This window comes from Thalassophryne amazonica, chromosome 8 (assembly GCF_902500255.1).
Source record: "Thalassophryne amazonica chromosome 8, fThaAma1.1, whole genome shotgun sequence".
Lineage (NCBI taxonomy): Eukaryota > Metazoa > Chordata > Actinopteri > Batrachoidiformes > Batrachoididae > Thalassophryne > Thalassophryne amazonica.
The window spans coordinates 21,784,599-21,806,130 of record NC_047110.1 but is presented as its reverse complement, the minus strand read 5'-3'; the positions used below and the strand labels follow the sequence as shown (position 1 = coordinate 21,806,130).

General features: G+C 43.0%; 1 protein-coding gene across 2 annotated transcripts in view; it reads left to right on the top strand.

Moving 5' to 3' along the window:
• The first annotated feature begins 4,404 nt into the window (after positions 1-4,404).
• The window catches only part of ampd3b (adenosine monophosphate deaminase 3b), a 67,527-nt gene continuing 50,399 nt past the window's right edge, over positions 4,405-21,532 (top strand). The window contains exon 1 of one of the 2 annotated variants that reach the window (XM_034175849.1): positions 4,405-4,605. The gene's annotated coding sequence lies outside the window, so the exon portion shown is untranslated. Of the gene's footprint in view, positions 4,613-21,532 lie in introns of both variants that reach the window. The other variant, XM_034175847.1, reaches the window with a different exon arrangement.

Below are 21,532 nucleotides of genomic sequence, written 5' to 3'. Positions count from 1 at the left end.
GTGGATCTGCATGTTGAATTAACACTTCTTTACTCCAGATGTCCTTCCTGATGCAACACTACATGGAGAAATGCGGCAGGAGTGGGGTTTGAACCGCGGACCATCTGTACTGAAACCAAGTGCACTAACCACTTGGCCACCACCCCTAAAAAAAACAAACAAACAAACAAACAAAAAAAGCACAGCAAATAATTTTCAAACATGCAAAAGAAGATCAGAAAAAAAGTCAGGTTATAGTTCATTCACAGTTGTCATCCAAACATCTTCCCAAATGACAAAGAAGGTTCATGAGGAGTTTGGTCAAGCTGCTTTCTCGATAAGGTGCATCCTCTAACAGGGTGCCGATAAACAGGAGGTGCTTACCTCTTTGAAATCTGGAACAAACGTCTATCTTAGTGAGAAAACTCCAAACTCAATTTGAGCTCCTTGCCCTAGGAACTTTAACACTTTGTCAGAATGACAGAGAATTGAATGGAGGATCCCTGAGTCTTCAGTACACCATTTTAACCACGAGACCATCCTCAGGACGGCCTATGCTTAACTTCTGAGATGTGACTTAATCAGGTGTGCACACAGTACAGCTTGCTGGCATATATTATAAGACATGTAAAATAGGTACGTACATACATACATACAGTACATAAAATAAAACTAATAGAATAAAGAAAATCTACAGTAACTGATTTTTTTTAAAAGGAAATAAAATAGGCTTTAAATAGAAACATATCTGAATTAGTTGTTTTCCAGATGTAAGCTTAATTTGAGCTTTAAATTTCAAGTATCTTTTATCTGGTTACTTGTAGCTCTTTCAAATTTTTTTTCAAACTGATTAAAAAAGTAACAGCAAAAGTAACAGCAAATACTGTAAATTTAAATCAAATCTGTACATTAGAATTTTGACAGCGTTTTAAAAGGTTAATTATCAATAAAACAAAAATAATTTAAATAAAAATCATTCATGCAGAAAATCCACTGGAAAATTTAATTTTATCCAAAGCACCATGGTGAAGTCTTCAGTGTTCAAAAAGGTTTCTTTAGTTGCCAGCAGGTGGCGGAAAAGTTTAACTTACCCACCACTACGAACTACAGTCCCATACTAAGGCAGTCCAAAGATAAATGATATTTGATTGAATGAATTTGTGATTGATACATAATCTTAAATTTGCATAACACCCATAACACCTGAAGTACGCTTTTCAGTGCTTTTAGTTTGCCAGATATCATTGCACTTGACACTTTAATGTGATCAGCCCGTCTGCGCAGAAATGGTTGTACAGGTGGTGTGTGAATGACCCTCTAAAGTAATTTAAGTACAGGAAAGGAAACACACACAGCACATAAAACAAGTTTCTCCGTAAATATATTTCTAAATGTACTACTGACATGAAATTTTCACCAGATGCTGGTAACACCCCAAATAATCCATGCATACAAAGAAACTACAACAAATAAGTACAGAAATTAAGTTATGTGTAATAAAATGGAATGACAGCGGGATAAAGTATTGAACACACTTTCTAAAATGTATTTAATACTTCATACAAAAGCCTTTGTTGGTAATGAAAGCTACAATCCCAATTCCAATGAAGCTGGAATATTGTGTAAGATGTAAATAAAAACAGAATACAATGATTTGCAAATCCTCTGAAAACCTATATTCAACTGAATACACCACAAAGACAAGATTTAATGTTCAAACTGATAAACTTTATTGTTTTTATGCAAATATTTGCTCATTTTGAAATGGATGCCTGCCACACGTTTCAAAAAAGTTAGGAGAGGGGCAACAAAAGACTGGGAAAGTTGATGAATGCTCAAAGAACACCTGTTTAGAACATTCCACAGGTGAACAGGTTAATTAGAAACAGATGAGTGTCATGACTGGGTATAAATGGAGCATCCCCAAAAGGCTCAGCCATTCACAAGCAAAGATGGGGCGAGGATCACTGTGAACAACTGCGTGAAAAAATAGTCCAACAGTTTAAGAAGAATGTTTCTCAATGTTCAATTGCAAGGAATTTAGGGATTCCATCATCTACACTCCATGATATTATCAGAAGATTCAGAGAATGTGGAGAACTTTCTACATGTAAGCGGCAAGGCCAAAAAAACAACATTGAATGTCTGTGACCTTCGATCCCTCAGGCGACAATACATTAAAACCGACATAATTGTGTAAAACATCTCACCACATGGGCTCAGGAACACTTCAGAAAACCACTGTCAGTTAACACAGTTCGTCGATACATCTACAAGTGCAAGTTAAAACTCTACCATGCAAAGTGAAAGCAATATGTTAACAACATCCAGAAATGCTGCCGCCTTCTCTGGGCCCGAGCTCATTTGAAATGGACATATGCACAGTGGAAAAGTGTGCTGTGGTCTGACGAGTCCACATTTCAAATTGTTTTTGGAAATCATGGGGATGTGTTAGTGCCCATGGCATGGGCACTAACACATCTGTGATGGCACCAACAATGCTGAAAGGGACATCCAGGTTTTGGAGCAACACATGCTGCCATCCAAGCAACGTCTTTTTCAGGGATGTCCCTGTTTATTTCAGCAAGACAATGCCAAGCCACATTCTGCACGTGTAACAACAGCGTGGCTTGTTTGTTTGTTTGTTTATTTATTCATTTCGAGAAGGTTAATACAAAAGAAAAATAATATATATATCAGTACATATGCAGTTAATTTATCATTTAGCTCGAAAAGGAGTGGGAAGAAGAAAACTTATTAAATCCCACCCCCATAGTAGCTTCATAGTAAAAGACCTGTTGGCCATTGAAAATGTGTGGCGCATTATGAAGCACAAAATGCAACAATGGAGACCCTGGAGTGTTGAACAACTGAAGTTATACATCAAGCAAGAATGGGAAAGAATTCCACCTACAAAGCTTCAACAATTAGTGTCCTCAGTTCCCAAACGCCTATTGAGTGTTGTTAGAAGGAAAGGTATGTAACACAGTGGTAAACATAACCTATATCCAATTGAATATAGGTTGAAGAGGATTTGCAAATCATTGTATTTGTTACCTCCGCCAAGGAGGTTATGTTCGGTGGCGACCGTTTGTTTGTTGGTTGGTTGGTTGGATTGTTAGCAGGATTACTCAAAAAATCCTCAACGGATTTCAATGAAATTTTTACCAGGGGTGTATCTTGGCCTAACTTAGAAGTCATTAAATTTTGGTAATGATCCGGAACACGATCCGGATCCAGTAATTTTTTTAAGGGTTCTTTATCATTGCAGGATAGGGCCAATTTCAACATTTTTGAATCTAACTTCATGAAGACGGGTCACAAAGGCTGAACAAAAATGAAGTTACGACACAACAATAATTTAGCATTTGTTTCTCTTCACTGAATAAACTTATTAGAAAATAATAATAAAAAAAAAACTTGTGTAGTTCATGCAGTTTCTCGTGGGTTCAATTCCCATGGTCTTTCTGTGTGGAGTTTGCATGTTCACCCCGTGTGTGCGTGTTACATGAACCGGGTGCTCTGGTTTCCTCCCACATCCAAAGACATGCGGGTTAAGTGGATTGGAGTCTTTAAATTGTCCGCGAGTGTGTGTGTGGGTGTGTCTGTGCTTGTTTGTCTGCTGGACTGACATCCAGTCATGGGTGTACCCCGCCTCGCACTCTATGACTGCTGGGACAGGCTCCAGCCCCCCGTGATCCTTAATTGGACTAAGTGGTAGAAGATGGATGGATGGTTTAATTCTTTAATACATTCCTGTAGAGAAACACTCTCGCTCTAAAATCATACCTGCTCCTAAACTATAATTATTCCACCATCCATCCACTGCCCTTACTGTCTCATTGCATTTATATAGTGGGTTGTGATTGTTACTCTGGGGGCCAGTATATGGTACCAAATATACCCCCCCCCCAAAACCCAAGCAAGCCCTATACATCCTGAACCATAGACATGTCCTCAATTAATGCATAAACTCATTTGCACTGTTGGTTTTGAAAGGATTTGCAGCAGAACCCTGAAAATGATGTTTCTGGATGAAAATAAATTAAAACCATTGAATGTTTTTGAAACTGGCCCCTGAAGTACATGACAGAGAAAAGTCAAGCTCGTTCAAACGTGTGAGAAATTCCAACTACATATCAACAAACCTATTCCACCAGCAGAGCATTTTGAAGCACGCACACACGTACACACGCACACACCACACAGCCACACATCCTGTCCTGCCAAACTTTGGGCATCAATCACAATGTGTCGGAAAATTGAAACATCTGCAAAGATACAACCACAAGACAATTTGATGCAACTGCATCTTTAAATAAACGTGCACTTATGGTGAAAAATGGGGGTGGTTTGTAAATAGTTCCCATGCTCTTTATAGAGTCAGAGCAAAGTGCTGGTGCAACCACAAGTTCCTCCTGCAGGTCCTCTGATGCGTTTGAGCAACAGCCGTGCAGGTCACTTCCTGAAACCTATTTTTTAAGCTGATGCATTTTGTCAGAGTGGCTGTGGAAGCGTAGAGCAGCTGTGTGCAGACAGGAAGGAGACCGATCTGACAGGTTTGCCTTTTCTCCTGCAACACTTCACATGTAACAATCCAGAGAGGAGGTGACTCTATACAACCCGGCAACTGGTGAGTGCTGCAATCATTCTGGATGACTCAGTTGAGACATGCTATCTGGATTGATGCCACGTCACTTTATATACTTTAAAACATCATCATCTTTATGGCTCTTTCTGCTGACAGCTGTCTTGCTGTCTTGCTGCACTGAGAAACATCACAGCTTGAATTTTACCATATTTGACCAAAGTGGAAAACAGGAAGCATGTGACACTGTTGGAGATGAATACAGCTCATGTCCTACTTTCAGTCCAAATGTATTTGTCCCCTTGGTATTTCATACATTTTAATTTGTTAATGGTCTTCTTTTCTTAAAAAGAAGACCTGAAAGTTCAACTACAATTTGTCAGCAGGTACATCTGAGATGCAAAATGTTTTGGTGAAAGAAAATCCTCCTCTATACCACTTCATCAAGAAGTTGTATAACATGGGGACCCAAAAATACAAAACATGTACTGTGCACAATTTCTACAATCACAACCACTGAAGCCTATAATGTCTTCTGGGTTGTCTGGGGGTCTTGGTGGCTTTCCTCACTCTTCTCCTTCTTGTACAGTCACTCAGTTTTTGAGAACTATATACAGTGGTCCCTCGTTTATCGTGGGAGTTATGTTCTAAAAATAACCCGCAATAAGCGAAATCCGTGAAGTAGTCAGCGCTATTTTTTGCAATTATTATAGATGTTTTAAGGCTGTAAAACCCCTCACTACACACTTTATACACTTTTCTCAAACAGGCATTTTCTCACTTTTCTCTCCTTTGTAAACACTCTTTTTTTCTTCTGGGTGAGAAGATTATAAACACGCAGAACTCTCCCTTCGCTCACTGCCTCTGGAGGTATGTGGGAACCGCAAAGAATCCAAGTCCTCTCTTGGTGGCCACGGAGCTCTGCGGCTGCGGCCAACATCTGCATCAAAACAGCGAGCGTAGTCTCTGGACCTGTTGCCAGATTTGCCGCAGCTCCGCACAGCAGACAGGAGGGTGGTGTGAGGCCCGCTGCTGCGTTTAATGAGCCCGCAGACTCAGTAAACGCATCGGAGGCAGTGAGAGCAATCGCGGTGATGCTGACTGGTACCGCAACCGGCCCACCAGATAAGGATGCAGAACACAAAAAAAAGCATGCAAAATTACACTAAAAAAACACAAAAAAATCCACGAAACTGCGTGGCCACGAAAGGTGAACCGCGTTATAGCGAAGGACCACTGTACTCCCTACAGATTTACCATAGAGTGCCATACTGTTTCTATTTTTTCGTAACTGATGTAAATTAAGTCCAAAACATATTCAGTGACTTGGAAATGTTCATGTATTCATCCCCAGAAAACTGGCAATAAAACTGATTATCTACAGCTGTTATACCAAAGTGGCCCATTACTTATGCACCCCATCATTTTAACCTTTATTTTTTTAATTCATTTATGTCAAGTTGTAGAGATTTGCTTTGGTTGATTTGGTTGAAGAGGATTCGCAAATCAATGTAGTCTGTTTTTATTTACATTTTACACAATGTCCCAACTTGATTGGAATTGGGATTGTATCTGTGGTGAAAATTTTGTCAAAATCCATGCAGTAGTTTTGACGTAATCCTGCTAACAGACAGACAGAAAATAAATAAATAAACACAAATGATTTTATTACGTCCTTGTTGGACGTAAAATTCTATTCACTGTTGTTAGTGTGATCTTTTGTACGCAACCAGTTCTTTGCTTGTTTAAGCCTGTAAAAATTATACAGCACAGATTCAGTCGAATACTCATGCTTCCATTAGCTTGGCAGTGAAGCTGAGTGTTTACACACCTTCATCTCAGTCCAGTCTTCATATTCCCCTCTTAGCACTGCTGTAGTTGAATCATTTCTGGAATCAAATGCCTTTGTTCATTCCTTAAAACTTGATCTACGACTTTTCTGCATTCTCATGGAACTTCATACCTTTAGGTTGTTTTTTTTTTTGTCCTTGCATGTTTGTGCACATGAACATGTGTTACTGCAAACAGACACGTGGATTGTGTTCACCCACACACAGAACCAAAACAGTATGTAAAACAGGGTAATAAGAGATACTAAGCCAGTAGATGTAATGTTTCACTTGAATATTACAACAAAATGGAGTGACTGATGGAGAAAGCACACAACTGGGGAAGTGACTGAATAAGTCAGAAGTTATTTATTACTGCTAAATGCCACAGTTTACCTCCAGCTATACTGTTCTCATTTATTTTTGTATTATAATTTTATATATATATATATATATATATAGTGGGGAAAATAAATATTTGATCCCCTGTCAGTTTTGCAGGTTTTCCCACCTACAAAGAATGGAGAGGTCTGTAATTTTTATCGTAGGTACACTTCAACTGTGAGAGACAGAATCTAAAAAAAAAAAAAAAAAAAAAATCCAGTAAATCACATTGTATGATTTTTAAATAATTAATTTGCATTTTATTGCATGAAATAAGTATTTGACCCCCGAGAAAAACAGAGCTTAACAATTGGTACAGAAACATTTGTCTGCCATTACAGAGGTCAGACATTTCCTGTAGTTTTTCACCAGGTTTTCAAACACTGCAGCAGGGATTTTGGTCCACTCCTCCATACAGATCTCCTCCAAATCTTTCAGGTTTGGAGTTTCAGCTCCCTCCAAAGATATTCTATTGAGTTCAGGTCTGGAGACTGGCCAGGCCACTCCAGGACCTTGAAATGCTTCTTACAGAGTAGCTCCTTAGTTGCCCTGTCTGTGTGTTTGGTGTCATTGTCATGCTGGAAGACCCAGCCATGACCCATCTTCAATGCTCTTACTGAGGGAAGGAGGTTGTTTACCAAAGTCTCGCAATACATGACCCCATCCATCCTCCCTTCAATACGGTGCAGTCATCCTGTCCCCTTTGCAGAAGAGCACCCCCAGAGTATGATGTTTCCACCCCCATGCTTCACGGTTGGGATGGTTTTCTTGGGGTTGTTCTCATCCTCTAAACATGGTAAGTGGAGTTGATTCCAAAAAGCTCTATTCTGGTCTCATCTGACCACATGACCTTCTCCCATGCCTCCTCTGGATCATCCAGATGGTCACTGGTGAACTTCAAACGGGCCTGAACATGTGGTGGCTTGAGCAGGGGGACCTTGCTGCCCTGCAGGATTTTAAACCATGACAGCATCATGTGTTACTAATGTAATCTTTGTGACTGTGGTCCCAGCTCTCTTCAGGTCATTGACCAGGTCATCCTGTGTAGTTCTGTTTTCTCAGAATCATCCTTACCCCACAAAGTGAGATCTTGCATGGAATCCTAGACCGAGGGAGATTGACAGTCATCTTGTGTTTCTTTCACTTTCTAATAAATAATCATAACAGTTGTCTTCTACCAAGCTGCTTGCCTGTCCTGTAGTCCATCCCAGCCTTGTGCAGGTCTACAGTTTTGTCCCTGGTGTCCTTAGACAGCTCTTTGGTCTTGGCTATGGTGGACAGGTTGGAGTGTGAATGATTGAGTGTGTGAACAGGTGTCTTTTATACAGGTAACAAGTTCAAACAGGTGCATTTAATACAGGTAAAGAGTGCAGAATAAGAGGGCTTCTTAAAGAAAAATTAACAGGTCTGTGAGAGCCAGAATTCTTGCTGGTTGGTAGGTGTTCAAATACTTATTTCATGCAATAAAATGCAAATTAATTATTTACAAATCATACAATGTGATTTACTGGATTTTTTTTTTTTTTTTTTTTTTTAGATTCTGTCTCTCACAGTTGAAGTGTACCTACGATAAAAATTACAGACCTCTCCATTCTTTGTAGGTGGGAAAACCTGCAAAACTGACAGGGGATCAAATATTTATTTTCCTCACTGTATATATATATATAAAATACTAATTTTTTCCTTCACTCCCTGTGTGAAGAGGGAGACATTTTTTGCATAAGACTGGACATTTTTTCATTCACTTCATGATTAAATCAAGCAGCGACTTGTGTGTTTTCCTCACAGCTCAATTTACTGGAGAATGACATAATAGTATTTACATTGTTTTCTTTCACTGAGATAGAATGAGTGTCACAACCACAGGATTACAGTGGAACTGGATTCACTGCATCACAAAATGTGTTTAGCATTAATAAAAATAATGCAATGCTAAAATACCCTCGGCTGTATGAGCACTGTCTTCTTTATAATTTGCAGTTGGTTAATTAATTATTAAGATCCTATTGTCTTACGTAGAATTTGTACATGTTCAATAAAGCCCCTCTATCAAGCAATCAATCAAAAAAAAAAAAAATTCACTTTTTAACGGCGTATGCAGGAGGACAGACATGTACGTGTACATGAGCTTTTGACAAGAGCGCAAGTTAGCGTGCACACGAAATGTCTTGTAAATCACTACAGAGGTGTTATCAGGTTCCAAAAACAGTGTTTTCAGTTTTAGAAGTGTTTATTTCTCACTAACTTTTATTAGTATTACATTTAGCCAAAAATGAAGCGAAGTTAGCAGCTAGCGACACCAGGAAGTGACATCACCATGTCTGTGAGACCACATCATAAAAACAGGAATGTGACATTTTAATCTCTTAAAATACCTCTTAAAATAGGTCAAGGTTAGCCATCTCTGAAAGTGTCCAAGGTCTGTGTCCCAAGAATGTTCCCTGTGAATTTGAAGACTTTGGCAATAATAGAACTGGACTTATGCTGAGCACAGACGGGTGGACAGATGAAAAGCCTTCGCAATACCCGATGACCATATTTGATGGTCTCGGGTAAAAAGCAGAATCATTTTAAAAGAACATCTTCATTTTGAGTGGTTGCTTTTGAGGTACATGCGGTTGTGCACAGGAGTTGTGCAAATCCACTGTTATCTAAACCTGTTTAAAGTCAGTTTACTATTAATCATTCATTCATTCATTCATCCATCTTCTACCGCTTAGTCCATTTAAGGGTCGCGGGGGGCTGGAGCCTATCCCAACAGTTTGTCGCAGGGCCACAAACAGACAAACAAACACAGACACACCCGCACACACACCTACGGACAATTTAAAGATTCCAATCCACCTAACCCGCATGTCTTTGGATGTGGGAGGAAACCGGAGCACCCGGAGGAATCCCACGCAAACACGGGGAGAACATGCAAACTCCACACAGAAAGGCCACGGGAATTGAACCCACGACCTTCTCGCTGTGAGGCAACAGTGCTAACCACTAATCCACCGTGCTACCTACTACTATTAATCATTTAACTTTAAAACAGCTTTACTTTGAACATTTACATAAATTACACTTCAACATTATTCTGTTCAAATCTACAACTTGAATTGCAATACAATCCTAAAATCCTCTTCATTATTCAATGATATCCATTTAAAGAGGCTCTTCATGTTGTTGGATAACAGTAGCTGTACACTATGTACATTTCATAGCAGCGGCTACATCCGAGGCTAGCAGCGGCTACATCCGGGGCTGGCGGCGGCTACGACCGTGGCTGGGGCGGCTGTGAACGAGGTTAGCAACGGGGAGGGTTGGGGTGCGGCTACCGGACCTGTGGTGGTGGAGGCTACTGGTGAGAATTGTTTTTGTAATCAATAGTGGCCATACTGAGCCACGACAGTAGGCATGGCACCACCCAGGAAAACAGATAAACTCGAGGAAGATATAGAGGAGATAAAGACCTCATTAAACCATATATCAAAAGACATGTCTAATCTAGACAAACTGATGGTGGAAATTAAAGAACTCCAAAATCTGGTTAAAGAGAAGGACAAGATCATTAAGAAACTTGAGCAACGTGTTGATGAACTTGAACAATTTACTAGAAAAGATGACGTTATAATATCTGGACTAGAAACAAGGCATCGGACATATGCAAGGGTGGTGGATTCTGGTGTAGCCAGTGGGTAGGATGCACCACCTGAAGAAAGACAATCATTGGAACAACAAGTTACAAACTTTTTATATCAAAAAGGTGTTGTCATCCATCAAGACACAATATCAGACTGTTATACTATTCCAACTAAAGATAGAAAAAATAAACTAACATTGTTATACGATTTACAAGCAGAAAATATAAAAATTAGTTATTAAGACAGGCAAAGAATTTGAAAGGAACGAGTGTCTATATAAATGAGCATCTAACAAAAAAAAATGCAGATATTGCTAGGGAAGCAAGACTACTAAGAAAACAGAAACATATTGTTGCTACATGGGTCTGGAATTGTAGGATGTGGATTAGACTAAAAGAAGGAACAAACGGTATACAAATCAAAAACATGGAGGACCTTACAAAATACAGACCTGAATAGACAATCAAATATAACATCTGTTGGTAATTGGACCAACAAAAAATCAGATCAAACATGGAAACAGAGGATAAAATATATGACATAGACACTAATATTGATTAAAGTATATTTGACTTAAAAACGATTGGTTGTGAGTATTATACAGTAGAACAGCTGAATAGTGAAAAAATTGCAGAAGATACCCTGTCACTCATACATATAAACAGTCGAAGCTTGTATTGTAAAATGTCACAAATAAAAGATTATTTAAATCAGTTTAAAAATAGATTTAGTATTGTTGCAATCACTGAATCTTGGCTTAAAGATGATCTCATGGATGAAGTTCAAATGGAGGGATATGAGCTGTATTTTGTAAACAGAAGATATAAAAAAGGCGGTGGTATTGCTCTGTATACAAAAACAGATCTGATGTGTACAATTGTTGAAGAAATGACAATTATGTATGATGTCATAGAAATTGTAACAGTGGAACTTGTACATGAAACATCTAAGAATATTTTAATCAGTTGTGTATACAGAGCACCAGATTCTTGTGTTGTGAAATTTACAGATAAAATAATTGAATTATTCCATCAAATTAAAAACAAAATGCTTTTTATGTGTGGGGACTTTAATATTAACATAGAAAGCTCCAGCTGCCAAAGATTAAGTGATTTTGTGAATTCAATGTATAGTTTGGGGTTATTCCCCTTGATAACAAAACCAACCAGAATTACATCGCAAAGTGCAACGGTAATTGATAATATATTTACAAACAGAACAGATGAAATTATCAAGAATGGGATCTTCATGACAGATATTAGCGACCATTTACCAATTTTTTCAATATTTAAATATAAAAATAGGTACAACAAAAAACTGATATAAACTTTAAAAGAGATAAGTCAGTAAAAGCCTTAGAGGCATTAAAATATGACCTTAAAAATCAAAACTGGGAAGAAGTTTATGTCAGTGATGTTAATGTAGCATATAACACATTTATGAAAATATTGATGAAATCATACAATAAAAATTGTAAATTAATTGAAATGAGTAAGAAAAGAGTAAATAAACCATGGCTGACAAAGGGAATAAAAAATGCTTGTGCAAAGAAAAACTATTTATACAGGTGCTTTTTAAAATTGCAAACAAAGGAATCAGAACATAAATACAAAAAATATAAAAATAAACTATTAACAATAATTAGGAAACAAAAAAAAAGATTATTACAGTGAAAAACTAAATAAGAGTAAAGATAATATGAGGGTAACATGGGGAATTATAAAAAGTGTGATTGATAGTGATGGAACGAAAGAAACTATTCCAAATTACTTTGTTAAGGGAAATAAAGAGATATATGATATAAAAGAAGTTGCAAATGGGTTTAATGATTATTTTTCAAATGTAGGGTCAAGTCTGGTGGGAAATAAACCAATAATAGAAGATAAATTATGTACATTGGTAAATACGGTCAATAGTATTTTCCTGGACAATGTGGAAAAAGATGAAATAAGAAATATTGCAAAAAACTGTGTAAGCAAAAGATCAACTGACCATGAAGATTTAGACATGATGACTGTAAAAAGTATAATAGAAATTGTTATTGAACCATTTACTTATATTTGTAATCTGTCTCTGTCAACTGGGGTTTTTCCAGATGAAATGAAAATTGCTAAGGTAGTCCCATTATATAAAAATGGAGACAAACATAATTTTTCTAATTACAGGCCAGTATCATTGCTTCCACAGTTTTCTAAAATTATGGAAAAAGTTTTTGTAACAAGATTGGATAAATTTATTGAGAAACATCATATTTTAAATAATGCTCAGTATGGATTCAGAACAAAACATTCGACAGCTATGGCAATTATGGAACTAATAGAGAAAATATCAACAACAATAGATAATAAGGATTATTTTGTAAGTATTTTTATTGACCTGAAAAAGGCTTTTGATGTTATAGACCACTCAAGATTGCTCCACAAGTTACAACAATATGGAATAAGAGGTGTTGCACATCAGTGGGTAAAAAGCTACTTAGAAAATAGAAAACAGTTTGTTCAGATAAATAATACCAAATCAGAATTGTGTAACATTATTTATGGAGTACCACAAGGATCGGTACTTGGACCCAAACTGTTTATTTTGTATATCAATGATTTTGTGAATGTATCCAATGTGCTTGGCAGCATTTTATTTGCTGATGATACAACGCTGTTTTACTCTGGATCAGATATACAGGAAGTAGCACAAGTGATAAATACAGAGTTGGAAAAAGTTAAACATTGGTTTGATATAAACAGATTGTCACTAAATATTAATAAGACTAATTTCATATTGTTTAATGATAGAGCGAAAAAAAATAATGTGTCATTACAAATAGATGGAATGGATATACAAAGGGTAAAAGAAATGACATTTTTAGGAGTCATGATTGATGAAGATCTTACATGGAAGTCACACATAAATTACATAAAAGGAAAAAAATCGAAAGCCATTGCTGTTTTGCATAAAGTAAAATATTCATTAAATAGTTATGGTTTATTAACATTGTACAATTCATTGATTGTCCCATATTTAACTTACTGTGTAGAAATCTGGGGATCAACATATACAACCTATATACAACCTTTATTTATTTTGCAGAAAAGAGCTTTAAAAGTGATTAGTAACAGTGGTTTTAGAGATCCATCTAATCCATTGTTTATTAAGTATAGGGTACTTAAATTTCATGATTTAGTCGATTTTGTTGTGAAAGTGTAGGTACACGGACCCACAACAGGGGGCGCAATGAACGGACAATGGAGAAAGGTGAATAACAAGTTTTACTGTTGTGAAAAGAGCACAACCAATACAACAATTAATACTTTGGAGTTTAAAGCCGAAATCTGCTGGTGTCGTGTGGGCAGGCTCGAAGGTAGGAGACGTCCGTCCTAGTCGAACCGGAACCACCCAGATCTCCTCTGCCACCGAACCCCAGAAGTACTGGAACCGCCAAGTCCCGAATCCCCAGGTGGCCACTGCCTCCGCTCGTCGGATCCGGTACTGCTGGCGGGAAAGAGCACAAACACACAGGTATGGATGCGACAGCACCCAGTAGACGGAGAGGGGAGAAGCCGCCTCCACCTCTTGTCACAATGAAGCAGGAAGGTGAGTACTTATCCAAGCAAGTAGCTTTCTGTAGTCAGCTGTCCTGAAAAGGTTTAACAAGGTTTATCAGAGTCTTCAGTATATGCTTGCAGAGAAGGTTACCTTAATCTCAAGGCGATATCTCGGCACTGAGGTGGAGACGCCGTTCTGCTGATATACCTCTGTGTTGAGTGGAACAGCTGTGTCCAGTGATGGGAGACAGCTGTCACCCTGGCTGCTCCCGTAAGGCGGCAGCGCCCTCTGGTGCCTGGAGCCCGCACTCCAGGCAGGGCGCCCTCTTGTGGTGGTGGGCCAGCAGTACCTCCTCTTCAGCGGCCCACACAACAGGACCCCCCCCTCAATGGGCGCCTCCTGGCGCACGACCGGGCTTGTCCGGATGGCGATGGTAGAAGTCGGCCAGGAGGGCCGGGTCCAGGATGAAGCCCTTCTTCACCCAGGAGCGTTCCTCGGGACCGTACCCCTCCCAGTCCACCAGATACTGAAAACCCCGGCCCATTCGACGGACGTCGAGGAGCCGGCGCACAGTCCAAGCCGGTTCCCCGTCGATGATCCGGGCAGGAGGTGGTGCCGGACCCGGGGTGCAGAGGGGTGAGGTGTGATGGGGCTTGATCCTTGACACGTGAAAAACTGGATGGATCCGCAGCGAGGCCGGGAGCTGGAGCCTCACTGCGGTGGGGTTGATGACTTTAAGGATTCTGAAGGGTCCGATGTATCGTTCCTGGAGTTTTGGGGAGTCCACTTGCAGAGGAATGTCCTTGGTGGACAACCATACCTCCTGCCCAGGGCGATACTTGGGGGCCGGGGCCCGCCGCCGGTCTGCATGTTTCTTCGCCCTCGTCCGGGCCTTCAATAAAGCAGAGCGGGCGGCACGCCACACCCGACGGCACTTCCGTAGGTGGGCCTGGACCGAGGGCACACCGACCTCTCCCTCAACCACCGGAAACAGAGGGGGCTGATACCCCAAGCACACCTCAAAAGGGGAGAGGCCGGTGGCTGATGACACTTGACTGTTGTGGGCGTACTCGATCCAGGCCAGGTGGGTACTCCAGGCCGTCGGGTGCGCGGCTGTCACACAGCGTAGTGTCTGCTCCAGTTCTTGGTTGGCCCGCTCTGCCTGCCCGTTGGTCTGGGGGTGATACCCGGACGAAAGGCTGACCGTGGCCCCCAGTTCCCGGCAGAAGCTCCTCCAAACGTGCGAGGTAAACTGGGGACCGCGATCGGAGACGATGTCTGATGGTATCCCATGCAGACGGACGACGTGGTGGACCAAGAGGTCCGCGGTCTCCTGGCCGTTGGTAGCTTCGGGAGGGCCACGAAGTGGGCCGCCTTGGAGAAACGGTCCACTATCGTGAAGACGACGGTGTTTCCCTGGGACGGCGGGAGACCCGTGACAAAGTCCAGGCCGATGTGGGACCAGGGGCGATGTGGGACGGGCAGCGGCTGTAGCAACCCTGAGGTCCTTCGGTGGTCGGCCTTGCCCCTGGCGCAGGTGGTGCAGGCCTGGACGTAGTCCCGGACGTCGGCCTCCAGGGACGCCCACCAGAAGCGCTGCCGGACGACTGCCACGGTCCTTTGCACCCCAGGGTGACAGGAGAGCTTAGAACCGTGACAGAAGTCCAGTACTGCAGCTCTGGCTTCCGGTGGGACGTAGAGTCTGTTCTTTGGTCCGGTTCCGGGGTCCGGGTCACGGGTCAGGGCCTCCCGGACGGTCTTCTCCACGTCCCAGGTGAGGGCGGCCACGATAGCGGACTCCGGGATGATGGGATCCGGGGGATCCGACGGTTCCGTTTTGACTTCGTCTTCGTGTACCCGGGACAATGCATCCAACCTTTGATTCTTGGTCCCGGGACGGTAGGTGATCCGGAAGTCAAAACGGCCAAAGAACAGTGACCAGCGGGCTTGCCTGGGGTTCAGCCGCTTGGCGGTCCTGATGTACTCCAGGTTCCGATGGTCAGTGAAAACCGTGAATGGCATGGCTGTTCCCTCCAACAGATGTCTCCACTCTTCGAGGGCCTCTTTCACCGCAAGGAGTTCTCGATTGCCGACGTCATAGTTCCGTTCGGCGGGGGTCAACCTGCGGGAAAAATAGGCACACGGGTGAAGGACCTTATCGGTCTTCCCGCTCTGGGAGAGCACCGCTCCTATCCCTGAGTCCGAGGCGTCCACTTCAACCACTAACTGGCGGCTAGGATCGGGCTGCACCAGAACTAGTGCAGACGAGAAGCGCCGTTTCAACTCCTTGAACGCGGCTTCGCACCGATCCGACCAGGTGAAGGGGACTTTTGGTGAGGTCAGTGCTGTCAGGGGGCTAACTACCTGACTGTAGCCCTTAATGAACCTCCTGTAGAAATTAGCAAAGCCGAGGAACTGTTGCAGCTTCCTACGGCTTGTGGGTTGGGGCCAGTCTCTCACCGCCGCAACCTTGGCCGGATCAGGGGCGACGGAGTTAGAGGAGATGATGAACCCCAAGAAGGACAAAGAAGTGCGGTGGAACTCACACTTCTCGCCCTTCACAAACAGGCGGTTCTCCAGCAACCGCTGTAGGACCTGACGGACATGTCGGACATGAGTCTCAGGATCCTGGGAAAAGATGAGTATATCGTCTAGATACACGAAGACGAACCGGTGCAGGAAGTCCCGCAGGACATCGTTTACCAACGCTTGGAAAGTCGCGGGAGCATTAGTGAGACCGAACGGCATGACCAGGTACTCAAAATGACCTAACGGGGTGTTAAATGCCGTCTTCCATTCGTCTCCCTTCCGGATCCGAACCAGATGATACGCATTCCTAAGATCAAGCTTGGTGAAGATTCTGGCTCCATGCAAGGGGGTGAACACTGAATCCAACAAGGGCAACGGGTATCGGTTGCGAACCGTGATTTCGTTCAACCCCCTATAATCAATGCATGGACGAAGCCCGCCATCTTTTTTACCCACAAAAAAGAAACCAGCACCCATCGGAGAGGTGGAATTCCGGATCAACCCGGCAGCTAATGAGTCCCGGATGTAGGTCTCCATTGATTCGCGTTCCGGCCGTGAGAGGTTGTATAGCCTACTGGACGGGAACTCACTGCCTGGAACCAAATCGATGGCACAATCATACGGGCGGTGGGGAGGAAGCGTGAGAGCCAGATCCTTGCTGAACACGTCCGCGAGGTCATGGTACTCCGCTGGCACCGCCTTCAGATTGGGCGGGACTCGGACCTCCTCCTTAGCGTGGGAGCCGGGAGGAACCGAGGAACCTAGACACTCCCGATGGCAGGTTTCGCTCCACTGAACCACTACCCCGGACGGCCAATCGATCCGGGGATTGTGCTTTAGCATCCAGGGAAAACCCAGAACCACACGGGAGGTGGCCTGAGTCACAAAGAACTCGATCACCTCCCGGTGGTTACCTGACACCACCAGAGTTACTGGAGGTGTCTTATGCGTGATTGGTGGGAGTAGGGAGCCGTCTAGTGCCCGAACCTGTACAGGCGAGGTAAGAGCCACCAGAGGGAGCCCTATCTCCCTGGCCCATCTGCTATCTAACAGATTCCCCTCAGAGCCCGTGTCCACCAGTGCTGGGGCCTTCAGGGTTGAATCCTCATACAGGATCGTGACTGGGAGTCGTGTGGCAATGTGGGTGTGTCCCACGTGAATGTTTTGGCCCACCCCTGGCCCAGTCTCTAGGGGCGGGCGTTGGAGTTTAACCGCTCGGGGCAGTCGCTTGCAAGATGCTCACTCGAGCCACAAACAAAACAAGCTCCGTAGGCCCGCCTCCTTTGTGCTCCAGGTGCCCTAAATGTTGCCCTGCTCGTGTCCATAGCTTCGTCAGCAGGGGGAGCCGTAGGCGCACGGAGCGCAGGAACAGAGGAGCGTGGGGAGGGCGGAGCTCGGTCAGAACCGGAAGGGAGAGGGACGACGCGTGCCTGGCCGCGCCCTTCGCCTCGTTCCCGACGGCGTTCTTCTAGCCGGTTGTCGAGTCGTATGACTAGATCGATGAGCCCATCTAAGTCCCGCGGTTCGTCCTTCGCCACCAGGTGCTCTTTTAGGACCAGTGACAGTCCGTTTACAAAGGCGGCGCGGAGGGCAGTGCTATTCCAGCCGGATCTCGCCGCCGCGATGCGGAAGGCGACTGCATAGGCAGCTGCGCTCCGACGCCCCTGTCTCATTGACAGTAGCGCGGTTGAAGCGGTCTCTCCTCTATTGGGATGATCGAACACCGTTCTGAGCTCCCGCACAAACCCATCGTATGTATGAAGGAGCCGTGAGTTCTGCTCCCAGAGTGCTGTAGCCCAAGCGCGTGCCTCCCCGCAAAGCAGGTTTATTACATAAGCTACTTTGCTAGCGTCAGTCGCGTACATCACGGGACGCTGTGCGAAGACGAGCGAACATTGCATCAAAAAATCCGCGCACGTCTCCACACAGCCTCCGTACGGTTCTGGAGGGCTTATGTAAGCTTCTGGGGACGGAGGAAGGGACCGTTGAACGACCAGTGGAACGTCACTCTCACGCGCAGGGTCCTCAGGAGGGAGAGCCGCAGCGGCGCCCGGAGGGCGCGCTTCCACTTGTGCGGCGAGAGCCTCCACCCTGCGGTTTAGGAGAACGTGCTGCTCGGTCATTAAATCGATCCGAGTGGTGAAAGCGGTGAGGATCCGCTGCAACTCACCGATTACCCCTCCCGAAGACGCCGACGCGCCCTGTTCTTCCATTGGCCGTTCAACAGCCGGTTGACGCCCCTCGGGATCCATGACGCTGGCCGAGATATCCTGTTGTGAAAGTGTAGGTACACGGACCCACAACAGGGGGCGCAATGAACGGACAATGGAGAAAGGTGAATAACAAGTTTTACTGTTGTGAAAAGAGCACAACCAATGCAACAATTAATACTTTGGAGTTTAAAGCCGAAATCTGCTGGTGTCGTGTGGGCAGGCTCGAAGGTAGGAGACGTCCGTCCTAGTCGAACCGGAACCACCCAGATCTCCTCTGCCACCGAACCCCAGAAGTACTGGAACCGCCAAGTCCCGAATCCCCAGGTGGCCACTGCCTCCGCTCGTCGGATCCGGTACTGCTGGCGGGAAAGAGCACAAACACACAGGTATGGATGCGACAGCACCCAGTAGACGGAGAGGGGAGAAGCCGCCTCCACCTCTTGTCACAATGAAGCAGGAAGGTGAGTACTTATCCAAGCAAGTAGCTTTCTGTAGTCAGCTGTCCTGAAAAGGTTTAACAAGGTTTATCAGAGTCTTCAGTATATGCTTGCAGAGAAGGTTACCTTAATCTCAAGGCGATATCTCGGCACTGAGGTGGAGACGCCGTTCTGCTGATATACCTCTGTGTTGAGTGGAACAGCTGTGTCCAGTGATGGGAGACAGCTGTCACCCTGGCTGCTCCCGTAAGGCGGCAGCGCCCTCTGGTGCCTGGAGCCCGCACTCCAGGCAGGGCGCCCTCTTGTGGTGGTGGGCCAGCAGTACCTCCTCTTCAGCGGCCCACACAACAGATTTGAAAATATTACAAACGATGTACCAAGTTAATAAAAATACTTTACCAACAAACATTCAAAATATGTTTGAAAAAGAGTAAGTAGTTATAAATTGAAAGGAATAGAAGTCTTTAAAAAACCAAGATTTAGAACCAAAGTAAAGGAAGAGTACTGCAGTAAATGGTGTCAAATTATGGAACAATCTTAATAAAGAAATTAAATAATTAAGGTCGCTTAAATTATTTAAAAAACATATTAAATTAGATGTATTAAGTAAGTATGAAACTATGAAGTAAGTCAGTGGGCTGCAAGAAAGTAAAAAAAAAGAAAAGTAAACTGTTAATAATGTTTGGAGTGTCTTAAGTTTAAATGTAACCTGTCAGTGATGTAATCTATTAATTAATGGTCATAATTATGAAATGGGTCAGTGGTATGTGACAAGTTAAAGAAATGCAATCTGTTAAATAATGTTGACTATGATGCTGTATATTGAAAGATTGTATTGTTAAAAGGGGCAGAAATCATAAGACTTGTTCTTCTTTCTGCTCCTTTTCATTCTGGTATTGTGGTGCTTTTGTTTTTTGCTTTTCTGTTTTTCTTTTAAATGAATGAAATAAATATTAAAGAAAAAAAAAAAAAAGAAAAAAAAAACTGGAAAAGTACTTCAGGCACGTATTCTTTCATCCATCTCCATGAGGCTACTCCTTGACCTAACCCATTGTATTCAATCATTTTATGTTATTTTACAGTCAAACCATTTCCTCTTTACTTCAGTATGTGTATAGACCCTCAGCTGACCATTGCATTATTAGCACTCTTTATCCCCCCACCATTTTATGGGGTTAGCGGGTTCCTAAATTCCACTGTTTACGAATCTCTCACAGAAGTGAGAGATTTTCTGGCAAGGGAACAGATCTATGCATAAGGCATGAAACAGTGCAACTACATAATTACCTCTGCCAAGGAGGTTATGTTTTCACCGGCATTTGTCTGTCTGTTTGTCTGTTAACAGGATAACTTAAATTTTTTTTAATGCATTTGAACCAAATTTGGTGGAATGATGGGAAATATTTCCAGGATCAATCGATTAAAATTTGGTGATGATCCGGATTAAACTCTGGAATATAGCATAATGTACTCTTTTGCCCTTTTGTGAATCCACATCCTTCGATATTGATATGTGGGGTGGTGGAGGTATGCGCTCTACCGAGTGCCCTTCTAGTTTACAGAGCAACAGGCATCAAGCAGGTGAGTGCCTTGTTGCCCCCCCATTTCCGTCTACCTGCTCTCCTCCAGATCAAGCACAGACAGCACAGACAGTTCCAGCCTCATCTCGGACCTCATGGGAGAAGAAAGAAAGCAGTGTGAAATATAGTACAAACCAGAGTTATTAAATTATCTTTAATTGCACTGAACGTGTGCCAACTATAATCATACTCACAAACAAATAACTAATAGCATCTCGATGGGTGTTGGTAAATTTAAAAAACAAATTGGTTTCTCAGAATGCAAATGATGGAGAACCACTCCCTGATTTTTCTGGGTTAAGCCTCTTTCACATCAGGCCAACTTAGAATTACGTAATGTGGTGTACCGACTACGCCGAGCTTATGCAGCCCTACATGGCAATATGCTAAGGGATGCAAAGGGGTCCGCAAAATGGACGCATTTTATTCATCCCACTGAACTTTGTTTGCAGTGAAGCTTCAAAACCACGCAAGAAGTTTTTCCTGTATGCAACATTTTTTTCATGACACAGCCATTCCAGCGTACTCAATACACAGCACAATGCAACTCTACGCAGGCCCGGTGTGAAAGGTGCTTCAGGTTCAAAACATCTTACTTTAATGTGTGTCAGGTTCTGCCCCGGCTCGGGGTTCATGTCCAGGTTCTTCTTTTACTCATGTCCAGGCTTCCTCTGAGCATTTTACTGTTTTATTTTTCATATGATTGCACTTTTGCCATTTGAGTCTTAGTTTGGTTCTGTTTGTTTCTTTTCTTTGTGTAATGGTTTTGTTCCTGGTTTTCTTCTCTGTTTATCATTTATTTGTTGTTTAGTCAGTCATTGCAT